This window comes from Panicum virgatum, chromosome 7N (assembly GCF_016808335.1).
Source record: "Panicum virgatum strain AP13 chromosome 7N, P.virgatum_v5, whole genome shotgun sequence".
Taxonomy (NCBI): domain Eukaryota; kingdom Viridiplantae; phylum Streptophyta; class Magnoliopsida; order Poales; family Poaceae; genus Panicum; species Panicum virgatum.
Window position 1 is genome coordinate 9,596,697 of NC_053151.1, and position 12,929 is coordinate 9,609,625.

General features: G+C 58.1%; 1 long non-coding RNA gene across 2 annotated transcripts; it reads right to left on the minus strand.

Annotated features, from left to right (window-relative positions):
• Positions 1-9,646: 9,646 nt before the first annotated feature.
• On the minus strand, positions 9,647-12,095 carry LOC120680717. Of its 2 annotated transcripts, none has more exons than XR_005677775.1 (4): positions 11,794-12,095; positions 11,204-11,562; positions 10,424-10,646; positions 9,647-9,951 (listed from the first exon to the last, which is right to left on the minus strand). It is a non-coding gene; the product is annotated as an uncharacterized LOC120680717 (long non-coding RNA). The 2 variants fall into 2 exon arrangements; XR_005677776.1 differs by having other exon boundaries at positions 11,250-11,562; positions 11,794-12,094.
• Positions 12,096-12,929: the final 834 nt, after the last annotated feature.

The window sequence follows — 12,929 nt, forward strand, 5'->3', positions numbered from 1 at the left end:
ACGAAGATGCGATTTTCTCGGGAGCTGTGACGGTGGTTACATCTTATCCACGGGGGCGTTTGATGAATTCAGTACTGAAAATCATTTGTCGCAGTAAGCTAGCGGAGTACAAAATTACGCCATGCATGTGCCCTAATGTGACGACTCATCCAATTCCATTTGTTTCTATCAATGTGTGGATGCGTCAGCTCATGGATTAAATTATTTTTTCTTTACAATACCAACCGTGATACATTTGCTCATGGATTAAATTAATTATTCTTTACATATAACCATGAAAAAAGCATACATTGGTTGAATAAAGGGCACTAACAGATCCGCTTCATGGTGCCAAATTTTACGATTTGGACTTGCAAGAAAAACCACAAATCAAACAACTAACTAGGTAACTATATGAATAAAAAAAGGATTAGCATCCAGAAAACATAAGGCACAGTACACATTGTCGGGTACCACGATTAGGGACACCCTAATCGGGGTACTAAGCTTGCCTTAAAACGCAAAACACATGCTAAGGCAACTGGGCCCACGAAGGCCCACGGCCTCCTTCCAATCTAAAGGAAAGGACTCAAAGAAGCACAGCGTGTGGCCCATTCGCATCCCCCTCAAACCCGCGGGACGATCTCCGCCTCGCTCGAGGGTCCCCGTCGAGACCCCTCGACTGCGCCCCGCATCTCCGACTCGCTCGAGGGTAGCGTACCTACCCTCGAGCGGGCGAAACATCCCCGCCTCGCTCGAGGGTAGCAAACATACCCTCGAAGGTGTAACTCATCTCCATCTCGCTCGAGGCCACCTCTTGGCATAAGGGACAAACGGCCCCGCCGCTCAACCACTCGCCGTACGGAGGCATTAAAAGCCAGCCACTCCTCCACGGCTCCCAGGACGGGCGGCGTCGGGCCGCCATTCCAACAGTGGATGTGACCGGGGTCTCATCCGCCGACTTCAGTCACCGCCCCTCCATACCGGATGCTGTAGCAACACTGTGGGACCTGCGACGCGGGACAAGACAAGCTCGGCACTGCTCCCGATTACTATTCTGCCTACACCGGCCATCCAGACCCACCTCCTACTTGGGAAGGGGTCCAGCGACGCCATGTGTTTCCCCAGAGAGGGGCGCCCAGCACACACGGGCGGAATCCCGGACCTCCCCCCTGAAGGGGTCCGGGACCTCCACGTGTCCCCCGGACCTTCTAGTGCGCACGACCGCGCTCCGACCAGGGGGTCCGGGACCGCCGCGCACCCCGCTACCGCTACTGCTGGTGCGTGCAGGACCCTGGCCCACAGGGCCCACTGAACGCCACCGCGCCGTATATAGAAGACCATACACCAGCGACGACCACGCCGCGAGCAGGGGCTAGCAGGACGACCGGCGTGATCTCCGCAGGACCAAGGACGATATCCAGGACGACCGCCGCGCCTGACGCCATGTCCTACGGTGTACTTCCTACAGTATTCGGCCACTGTACCCCACGATTCGGGGAAAACGACGACTTCCACGCCCACTCATGTGCGCCGCCCCTCCGCAGATTCAGAAGCTACTCTACGCAGTGGTTTTGGCTTGGCGCAAGCTGCGCCACTACTTCGAGGCCCATCCCGTCACCGTGGTCTTGTCTTTCCCCTTGGGAGAGATAGCCCACAACCGGGAAGCCGTGGGTAGAATTGCCAAATGGTCTGTGGAGCTGATGGGAGAGACTCTCACCTACGCCCCCCGCAAAGCAATCAAGTCACAAATCTTGGCCGATTTCGTGGCTGAATGGACGGACATTCAGCTACCCCCACCGCAAATCCAGGGCGAATGCTGGACTGTGTACTTCGACGGATCGGTGATGAAAACCGGTGCCGGTGCCGGCCTCCACTTCATCTCACCCCTCGAAGAACACATGCGGCTACCATCCCCCCTTGCGGGTCTTTAGTGACGTCGAATTCAACAATGGGAGGGATGTCGGCTTCGAGCTTCTTAGCGAGTACGGTGGCGAACTCCTCCGCGGCTGCATCGGCTTCGTCCATGATGGCCGACACGGCGTTCGCATCAGCATCATCGGGAACAACGTACCCCGACGACACCCTCCGGAGATCCATGAGGTAATGCGTCGAGGCCGCGGCGAGGGACCGCAGGACACCGAGACGGAAGGTGCTCATGGCGTGTTCGGCAATCCGACCGCCCAGCGCGCGCAGGCGGCTGATCACCAAACTACCCGAGACGGCACCCTCCTCCTCGAGCTCTTGACACACGCTCACGGCGGTTTGCTCCAGCTCAGCAAACTCCATCTGCGCCGCCGTGAGCGCGGTGTGGACCGCTTCCTTCGCCGCGGACTCGTCCGCCACCTTCTGCCTCAGCTCTGCGCAAAGGAAATCAATGTCAGCTATGAAAAGAAACAAATCGACGAAAACTCGAAGGTACTCACCTGTGATGTTCCTCTGTGCCTCCTCCCTCTGGGCTCGGGCGGCCTCTGCGAGCGAGGACAAGGAGGTTTCCTTCTCTTTGAGGGCGGTCCCCATGTTCTGGAGGGCCACCTCCTTCTCCTCGTGGGCCTCGCCCTTTTCCCGGAGGGTCCCGGTGAGCGCAACCACGGCCACCTCCTTGTGGAGGAGCTCGGCCTTCTGCTGCTCGAGTGCTGTCCCGAGGTGCTGCAGCTCGGCACTCTGCGCCTCGGCTTCCCGAGTCTTCTCCTCGAGCGCCGCCCACAGGCGCTGCAGCTCGGCAGCCTGCGCCTCGGCGTCCCGAGGTTTCTGCTCCGCCGCGGCCCTCTGGACATCCCGCTCACCGGTTACCCGCGCCAAGTCCTCCTCAAGCGCCTGCTGACGCGCTCCCAGATCCGCCATTTTAGTATTGGCCTCGATGTTCTTGAGCACTAGCTCGGCATTGTGCTGCCCAAGCTGGCTCATCTGGGAGTACATCCGAGTCATCTCGGCGCTCTTCTCGTGCGAGAATTCCCTCAGCCGCTGCAAGAGGAAAGACGTGGGTGAAGACACATTAAAGTTAAACCGAATCCGAGCAATTTTCGGGGGAAGTATTTACCTGGCTTACCTGGTAATCCGTATTCTGGTGGAGCTGGAAGGCGCGGTCGAGGGCTTGCAAGATCTCGCGACCAACGCTCATCTGCGCGTTCCAGGCCTCCTCCTCCTCTTGCTCCTTGCGGAGAAACTCCGAGGGGGGGCCAGACGGGACGATCGCCCCGTGATGGGGACCCTCGAACGTCCCCGCCTCGAGCACACCCGCGCTGGCCGATGCGAACTCGGCAATGTGCGCGGCGGCGCTTGCCGCAGCAGCGGGGTCGATGTCCATCGAGTCCCAGTACTCCTCGCTGCTATCCGGCAGCTCCACCACCACTGCCGCGCTCCCTTGAGCCGTTGGCATGGGCACCACCACGACGGTGCCCTCATCCCGGGCCTCGGTGGGCTCCGAAACGGGGGCTCCCTCTGCCCCCGGTGCCCTCAACGCCGTCTCCTCCTCTGCGACGCCCTCGCCCTCGGCCCTCGGGGGCTCGAGGACGAGGGTCTCCTCCTCTGCTTGGTCGGCAGGGCGCTCCTACGCGCCCCCGCCAGTCTCTCCTCCTGTGTCTGGTCGGGTGGCGCTAACCGCATCGCCCTGACCGGCCTCGACTTCAGTGACTGCCAGGACGGCGCCATCCACGCCGCCCCGACCGGTCTCCTCGGCGTCGGCAGCCTGAGCGGCTGCTTCGGCACCGCTCTGGCCGGCGTCGCCCCCCTCCTCTTGTGCCCGAGCTTGCTGCGCCGCCTGGGCCCCTCGAGCCATAGCCTCCCGTAGCTTCGCGGCCGCCGCCTCGAGGTCCACGACAGGCAGGGGCTGCGGCGCCGTGTGCGGTGTGCTACGTGCCCCGGTCTTGAGGGCCTTAGCTGGGGCAAGCTGCACCGCATCCTTGGCGACGGCCTCGGGGCTGAAAATCGAGGAACTCAAGTTGAGGACAACAAGATCGAGAAATCGACAGAATACGCAACAAAAAAGAAACCCAAGTTTACTCACCCGGATCGAGCACTCATGCTCCGCTTCGTCGTGGCACTTCTTCGGGCCCGCGGCACCGTGCCGCCCCTCGAAGACTGCCCTGAGGGCGCCCCCCTCTTGTCGGCCTGGTGACTCGAGGCTGCCAGCATGGACGACTCCTCGCCCGCCGCAGCCTCGTCGCCACGGATCAGCACCTGGGGCGCAGGTGTCTCCTCACCGGCTGCCGGCGGGGATGACTCCCGCTCCGCACCCTCGAGGGAGGGATTCGCCGATGACTCCGCCACGGCCCTCGTCTCTTCTGGCGCAGTGGGCGCCCCCTCGTCATCGTCCCGCTGGTAGGTCGGTGGGGGACTCGCACCCGCTGCCGCCCCGTCGCTCCCCAGAGCGTGGTCCTCGGCATCCGAGGCCTCCTCCTCGTCTCCCTCCGAGGACTCGGGCGTGGCGGGCCGCGGTTTCCCCTCCGCGCGAGCAAGCTTGCACGCCTTGTCGTGCTTCGCCTTCCTCTTCCTCTTCCTCTCGACCTTTGCCTCCGCCGCGTCCTTCCACCTTTTCATCTTCTCCGCATGGAGGCGGTTGATCAGGCGTTGTTCCGGGAGCGGAGGCTTTGAGGTACCGCACCTCAATCCCTGCAAAGCACGCCCGAGATGGAGTCAGGAAAAGGGGGCTACACAACACACAGCGGATTCGAAATTAAAACTTACCAGAGAAATGTACCCCGTCTCGGGGCGCATTTTGATCCTCCAAAGATCCTCGGGATTTTGGGGGAACTTCGCCACCGCGTACTTTGCCCTCCGGGCGGCGGCGGTGTGGGAGAGCAGCTTGAACGATGTCCTCGAGCCCTCCACCTGGCTCCCGGGGGTCAGCTGGAAGATCGGCAGGGCCTTTTCCACGAGAGGGATCACCCTCTGCCGGTGGAAATTTGCGATAACGGCCGCTGCCGTCAACCCCTTCCTCGCCAAATGCGCCAGTGCGTCGGTGAGGACTTCGAGCTTGTCTTGTTGTGCTGGGGGCGACACCCCCCAATCCCACTTCGGTGGTCGCTCCCGGAGCACCTTGTTGGTGAACGCCGGGAGTGCGCCGCTGTAGTTCCGAAGATAGAACCACCATCGGCTCCACCCGGCGTTGTTTGTCGTCATCTTGCTGTGGATGTAGAGGTTCCTTCGGGAGTGACGCACGTGGAACGTCAGGCCGCCGGCGCGCGCGAACCGCCTCGGTTGGCCCCGCCCGCTCTCGACGAAGAGTTCGCCGCGGAACAGGTGGATCCAGAGATCCCAGTGCACCTCTATCCCAAGGTACCCCTCACAGACGGCGACGAAGACCGCCGCCTGCGAGATGGCGTTGGGGCTGAAGTTGTGCAGCTCTGCTCCGTAATAGTCGCACAATGCCCACATAAACCTGCTGACGGGGACGCCGAAGCCTCGCTCGTGGAGGCGCACGAAGCTCACGACGTAGCCTTGCGGGGGCTTCGGCTCGGTCTCGTCCGGGTGCGGGGAAATCCACGCCGGCGCCCCCCGAGTCGGTGATCCGCGGCAGCAGCCAGTCGGCGACCAGCTGCTCCAGAACCGCCACGGTGGCGGAGGACTTCCCCCACGGCAATGGCTCCTGGATGTCCGACATCTCTGCGAGTCGAGGGGGGGCGGGAGTGAAGTTTTCGGGGTGGCTAAGGTGCGCTCTCTCTCTCTCTCTCCTTCTTCTTCCTCCTATCGCTCTTGGCCGCGGGCTCAGGATGCAGGGGAGGCAGAGGAGGCAAAGGGAGACGAAGGCAAACAGCCAGGTGAGCCCAAACACCCCCTTTCTCTTCGTTTTTATTCACCATGATGGGCGCAGCCGCAGCCACAGCCCGAATCTACCGCATTGAATGCGGTAGATCTCGCTATCGCTGAGTCTCCCACACGCGCACGCAGCAATAACTGCAGCACGGTAACCGGCGGGCGCGGCGCGACTGTTGCGCTATCCCATCCGTCAGTCGCCGCCCACGCCGCTTCGTCTGCCCGAGGCTGCCGCCTGAAAAGGCGCGCCCGCACCGCACTGCACGAATCGGGCCACGTCGCCCACTACCAGCGGAAGACCCGCGCGCGTGACTCGCGACTCTGCGTCATTTTCGAGTTAAGACAGAATATTCCTTCAGGGGTCCCTTTACCCTCGAAGGAACCGCATTTCGAGGCCTTACTGATCAGGGGTTCGAAGCCTGGCCCTTCGGAGGTTCGATGGGCGCCCCAGATCACCAGAGTCAGGGACTGCAGGGATGTGTCGTACAAGCCACCCTCGAACGCAGAGTTCGAGACATCCTATGCAGTGTTCAAGGCCAGTCGAGGGTGCCTAGAAGGGGGATCCCATCGAGGGAGAGCATCGAGCCCTCGGACCCTATCGAATGGGTCCGAGCCCCGCCTAGCGAACCCTCGCGAGCGCTCTATGAGACGTGTCCATGGACCACGAGCCGACCCCTATCGAACGGGGCACGGATGTCCGCTTGAACAACCCGCTAACAGCTCACCGAAGCAGCCATAGCTCGCGGCCCGGGCATGGGTAGCATGGTGCGCTTCACCCCTCTTCTCTGCGGAAGGGAGACGAGGGTCGTAATCAAAGTCGAGGGTTCCCCTGAATGCCTTCACACGGGCCTAGGCTCGGGGGCTCCTCGCGCACCACGGTTCAAACCGCACCCTCGAATAAGTCGACGACCGTCAATTGTGAAGCTCCACATGTCTAACCAAACCCTCCGCTGTTAACGTGCGCTCTCTTGATGGTTAAGCTGAACGCCGGGCCGTTGTACAAGCACTAAGAATGCCGAGGCCGGCTGAAAGAGTGCCGATGCCGGCTGAAAAAGACGCTGGACGGCCACCCCGGTGAGGCAACCCAGTGGGACAACGTTTATAGCCCTTGGACGAGCACAAACTCTCCTCCAAGGCCTCGGGGGCTACACCCGCGGGTGCGCTGACGCGCCCCCGCAAAGGAGACTTCACACATATTCGAGGGTCGTAACTCTCTGTACTCCCCTATATCCTCGGTCATCCTCCCCGTAGAGGAGAAAGGGGACTTTATTGCTCAAATGCAAATAAAGATTACAAAGGGTTACCGGCGCGAGGCCATCGAAAGATACAAACACATTGCCACCTACGTGGCAATTTTCCCTGTCTTGGGGAGGAACGAGTGACGAAGAAAGGCCCCAAGCCCCTGGCTGACGCAACGGCCAGGCTGCTAGGGATGCGAGGAGCGGCCCCCAGACCGCACGGGTCCAGGGGAATGCTCTCCTCGCAAGCCTTCTTCTAGCGTCTCCTCCACCGAAGACTCCGCGGGGGGTCGAGCGTGCGGACAGCGCCCTCCGCGCCGTCTTCTTGAGAGCAACCTTGTTGCCGGGGGGGACGATGCGAAGAACAGTCGCCGGACTTGGTGCCAGCACCACGGTCAGGCATTTCCATCCCCCTTCAGGCTAGGGGACATCGCAGGAGCAGGACCCCACGGGCCCAATGCTCTTCTGCTGATCCCACTGAAGCTGAGGGATGGTGCGCACGCCCTCTCTGGTCTTCCCCCACTGCTCGCAAGCATTCTTCTGGCACCAAGGCCTAAAAAAGCCAGGCCACCCCATCTGGGGGCCGGCCACGAAAGGCAAAGGAAAACATTAAGACTTGGGTAATGCTAGAAGACAGAGCTGGGAGGTTGGAGAGGAAAGGGAACCCCACGACCCCTATTTATAGCTGCACCGGGCACCAAGCTTCAAGCCTATCGAAGGGTGGAGGCTTAGATCACCCGTGACGGCGCGGCACTCCACGAAAGAAAGATGCCTTCGGTCACCATGCCAAGACGCGACCAAATGAAATAAAGCGGGGCTGAGCCCCTGGACGCTAAGCGGAGCAGCATCGGCCCAGGCCGACCGCCCTCGAACGGTGCGCCGCGAGGCAACCAGGGAAGGCAGGGCCAAGGCCCTGAGTGCGGGACAGTGCGACAGAAGCGCCAGCTGCCGAGCAGCGGACGCCGTCGTCACCCTGGCCTTCCTCAGCACGCGGACACGTCTTGTCCTTGAAACAAACAAACAAAGAGGCGCGCGCCTCGGAGGACTCCCACCACGAGCGCACTACCCGACCGGCGTATTGTCACATCCGCCGGGCTGGCGCTCAGGCGCGTCTGGCGGGTGCGCGACATTGACCGATCACGTCTAAGGGGGAAATCGCCGAATCACCCTTTGGTCGAATCCCCTGACTCGACCAAAGCCTCGGGGGCAACTGTCGGGTACCACGATTAGGGACACCCTAATCGGGATACTAAGATCCCCTTAAAACACAAAACACATGCTAAGGCAACTGGGCCCACGAAGGCCCACAGCCTCCTTCCAATCTGAAGGAAAGGACTCAAAGAAGCACAGCGTGCGGCCCATTCGCATCCCCCTCAAACCCGCGGGACGATCTCCGCCTCGCTCGAGGGTCCCCGTCGAGACTCCTCGACTGCGCCCCGCATCTCCGACTCGCTCGAGGGTAGCGCACCTACCCTCGAGCGGGCGAAACATCCCCGCCTCGCTCGAGGGTAGCAAACATACCCTCAAGGGTGTAACTCATCTCCACCTCGCTCGAGGTCACCTCTCGGCATAAGGGACAAACGGCCCCGCCGCTCTACCACTCGCCGTACGGAAGCATTAAAAGCCAGCCACTCCTCCACGGCTCCCAGGACGGGCGGCGTCGGGCCGCCATTCCCACAGTGGATGTGACCGGGGTCTCATCCGCCGACTTCAGTCACCGCCCCGCCATACCGAATGTTGTAGCAACACTGTGGGACCAGCGAAGCGGGACAAGACAGTCTCGGCACTGCTCCCGATTACTATTCTGCCTACACCGGCCATCCAGACCCACCTCCTACTTGAGAAGGGGTCCGGCGACGCCATGTGTTTCCTCAGAGAGGGGCGCCCAGCACGCACAGGCGGAGTCCCGGACCTCCCCCCTCAAGGTGTCCGGGGCCTCCACGTGTCCCCTGGACCTTCTAGTGCGCACGACCGCGCTCCGACCAGGGGGTCCAGGACCGCCGCGCACCCCGCTACCGCTACTGCTGGTGCGTGCAGGACCCTGGCCCACAGGGCCCACTGAACGCCACCGCGCCGTATATAGAAGACCATACACCAGCGACGACCACGCCGCGAGCAGGGGCTGGCAGGACGACCGGCGTGATCTCCGCAGGACCAAGGACGATATCCAGGACGACTGCCACGCCTGACGCCATGCCCTATGGTGTACTTCCTACAGTATTCGGCCACTGTACCCCGCGATTCGGGGAAAACGACGACTTCCACGCCCACTCATGTGCGCCGCCCCTCCTTGTGACTATAAAAGGATGAGGCGGGCTACCGGTAAACTCTCTCTGATGCTCTCTCTCTGGGAGGACACTCAAACGCTCCTTGACGAGATCCATCATCACCCACGCTCCGGCATCCCTATTCGCCCCGTTCAACCCCTCTTCTAGCAGAGACTTGGGAGCCTTCCTCCCTCTCTCGCCTCGTTTGTACCCCCTACTACGAGCACGTCGGGTGCAAGATAATACAGTGCCCTCGTACACCTCCTTTGCTGGACGTATGACCCCGCGGCCGGAATCAGGATAAACCGTGCGTTACTGTGTTGCCTCTTGCATCATCATCTGGGACGAGGAAACACGCAGCATTTACTAGTTGAGATCCAGGCCCCCGGGTCGGGACACCGACACACATAAAAGAATTTACATATCTTGAATCAAGAATCTAGCTAGTGATTGAATGGCATACTAGTGACGAAACAACATGCCTATGCTGACCTTCACTTGCATCAGGCATGAACATATGATTTTTTTTAATCCAATCAGACCATAAGAAGGGTTAGGATTCTTAGGAAGGATCACACTACAGACGTTCAAATTCAAATGGATGTAGATGAGGATGTGCTGTTCTTGGCTTGACAGCATGCTTGCTCTTATCTTCCATCAGGCATGAGTACTTCCATCTTAAGATGCAGCAGCACCAGTACATCCAATTACATCTGAAAAGGAAACCCACACAAAGATTAAAAAAACTCTTTGGGGGATTAGTCACAATTAACCACAACTAAATCAATTTAATGTTGTATATACGACTACATATAAGGTGGTCCAATTGTTGTAACAAAATTAAAAAAACATTTCAGATATCAGAAAGGTTATGAATCAGTATGACATATAGGGGCAACTATTTACACTAAACTTTAAAGAAAAGGCATACATGGATTTGCACATACGAATCTTACAGCTGAAATTACAGTAAGTAAAACAATCAATTCTAGTTTATCTTATCCATTCTCTATTATGTACTTCAACAATTCGATTGGAAACACAAAACAGAGCATCAAGAACACCAGATCAAAATAAACTAGGTTTTAAAAACTGCTTATGAGAGGATATAATCATGGAAGATTAAACACAAAATCTGATTACTATGTCCAAGAAAGTCCGAATGCATCCTTCAGGAGTAATAACCTCTGATTCCTATGGCCATGCTCGCGAGGTCCATGAGCAACTAGACAGAGGAGGCGCCACAAAAGGTTATTGTGTTGACCTCCTCTGCCCCTAGCTGATGAACTACGGCTCGACAATGGTTCTGGCAATGAGCTCCATGATCTTCACGGAGTGAGACACCATGGGAGCTCAGACTCTCAGCTGGTACAAACCAGCTTAACCACCAGCTGCTTGTGTCCTCACACTGCACACAAGTGAGAGGTCTGAGAGCAGAGATATCAAATCATCCCAAATCATGTATTAAATGCAAACAACAAAGCAGGATAAAGTAGTGATTAGTGAACCTGCCACAGCAAGTAATCAGAAAAATACTCATGCTTGTTTATCCAGTATATGAATAGATATTTAGTAACTACTTATCATTGTATTCATTTCTTTTACATTCCACATAAACATATTTTCCATCATGTAGGACAAGGGAAAATGCAAAAAAAACGTACCCTAAACTACAAGGGCTGAAAAAGATAGAAACCTGAATTCCAGTTAGTATAATAGAAGAACACACTGTCAGTGTACTCTGATTTACATGCCCTGACTGAAACGCACCCTAACCTTTTGTATGTACACTCTATCAGTTAATTGCGTACTGCAAACACTTGCTGAAAAGCACCAATCTTTGTTGTGGTTTTGACATAATTCTTAAATGCATATAATGATTAGTGGCAAGAAAAAACAAGGAGCAGATGAACCCCGTTAGTGTATTTGCTGACTGGCACTTCTAATTCAAAATCAGAGAAAGACCTAGCAATAATCCTGAATACACGTGAGAGGAGCGTGACCACCTCACCTGAATTCAAAAGAGGGGCATTACGGTCAGTGCCACACATAATCTGAATCAAATTCAGTGAAGTATTCAGAAATTCAGGAAAGTGAAGTCCCTTTCGAGTACACAAAGCTTGTTCCTGCCCTCGTTGCTGATCTCCACGATGTAGGAATGGTGTAGAGCAAATCAACGTTAGCATCCCCAGCTCTCCGCTGCCTCACGTTTCATCTTCCATAACACATGCATCAAGGCAGCTTTAGCCACCAGTGGCCACTGGCCGTTGCCATCACACTCGCCGTGCACGCCAGTGGGAGAGGTAAGTGGATGGATAGAAAACCTGCACCATGATCTCAAAGTAGAATGGGTGAGTTCATCCATAGGTATAAGGCGAAGCTGCTGGTCAGATATTTTGCACGCAAGAAACAAGGGAACAGGGAAAAAGGATCACAAAGCTAGAGATTTTACCAAGATGCGACCTAATTTGAGCTACAACCTCCACAAATTATCGGGATCTCTAAGCTAAATTGACCAAAACAATAGAAATTGATGGGAAAGGATAGAAGGGGACCTTGAGCCAGCGGGGGTTCCCCCGCGATTCATCAGATTGAGCGCCGCCACCCAGGAGCTAGAGTAAATCTTTCTGCAAAATTGAAGAAAAAAGGAATTATGTCTAAGCTTTGCGCAGTGGAGACGTGCCTGCTGCGGCCTGTGGGAGATTCGACGGGCAACGGCGGTGCGCGGTGATGGGAGGGATAACAAACTTGGGGATGTGCTGCTACATGACCCTGCTAATGGAAGACCTCGAGAGCGGCGACCATGATGTTCAATGGGCGCCGCGAAATTAACCGTAGGAACATCAAGGGACCTTGAGCCAACGGGGAATCACCAGATCGGAAGGCAGGCTGAGGAGGATCGACGGCGATGGGAGGACGGATCGGTCTCGTGGAACAACGACGGGAGCACTGAGCGGCGTCGCGTTGAATGCGGGGACACGCAAGGGTTGGCCAGCAACCGGCCGCGGGCGGCATCAGTACCCGGATCGGCGACAGGAGGAATGGCGGAGCAAAACGGATCGCGACCTGGGGAACAAAACCGCTTCGGGAGAGGACGAAGCCCCGTCGGGAGGAGGGTGGGGTGCCGGAAGGAGGGAGCGCCCCGTCGGGAGGAGGGTGCGGTGCCGGGAAGAGGGGATCCCGTTGGGAGGAGGGTGCGGCGCCGGGCGCTCCGGGAGGATGAGAGCGGCGTCGCCGGTGCGAGGGTGCGGCTCCGGGGCGTGGATAACTGAGATCGCGGTGCGGCACCGCCGAAGAACGAAACCCGAGCGGGCGGGGGGCGGCGCCGAGGCGTGAACCGGCGCCGGGGCGTCGAGTTGAGGGAGTGGCGACGGCAGGGTGGTGCGGCGCCGCCGGGGAACGGGGAGGTGCGACGCCTGGGCGAGCTGGGCGGTTCGTCGTGGGGGATGGGGGAGTGGGCGAGCTGGGCGGTTCGTCATGGGGGAGGGGTGAGGCCGGGTGGGGGGGCGCCGCGCGCGGGGATGAGAGCGGGTCGGGTGTGCAGGGTGCGATCGGTCGGGTGCGAATGTTGGTCCGGTTGGTTTTTTTTTTATACTTAAGGACTTTATTGAAATATCAAATACAAGATACAGAAATGAGGCGGTAGTTGCCCCAATGTATGCTTTGTAGAGCTAGATGGACATGACAAGGT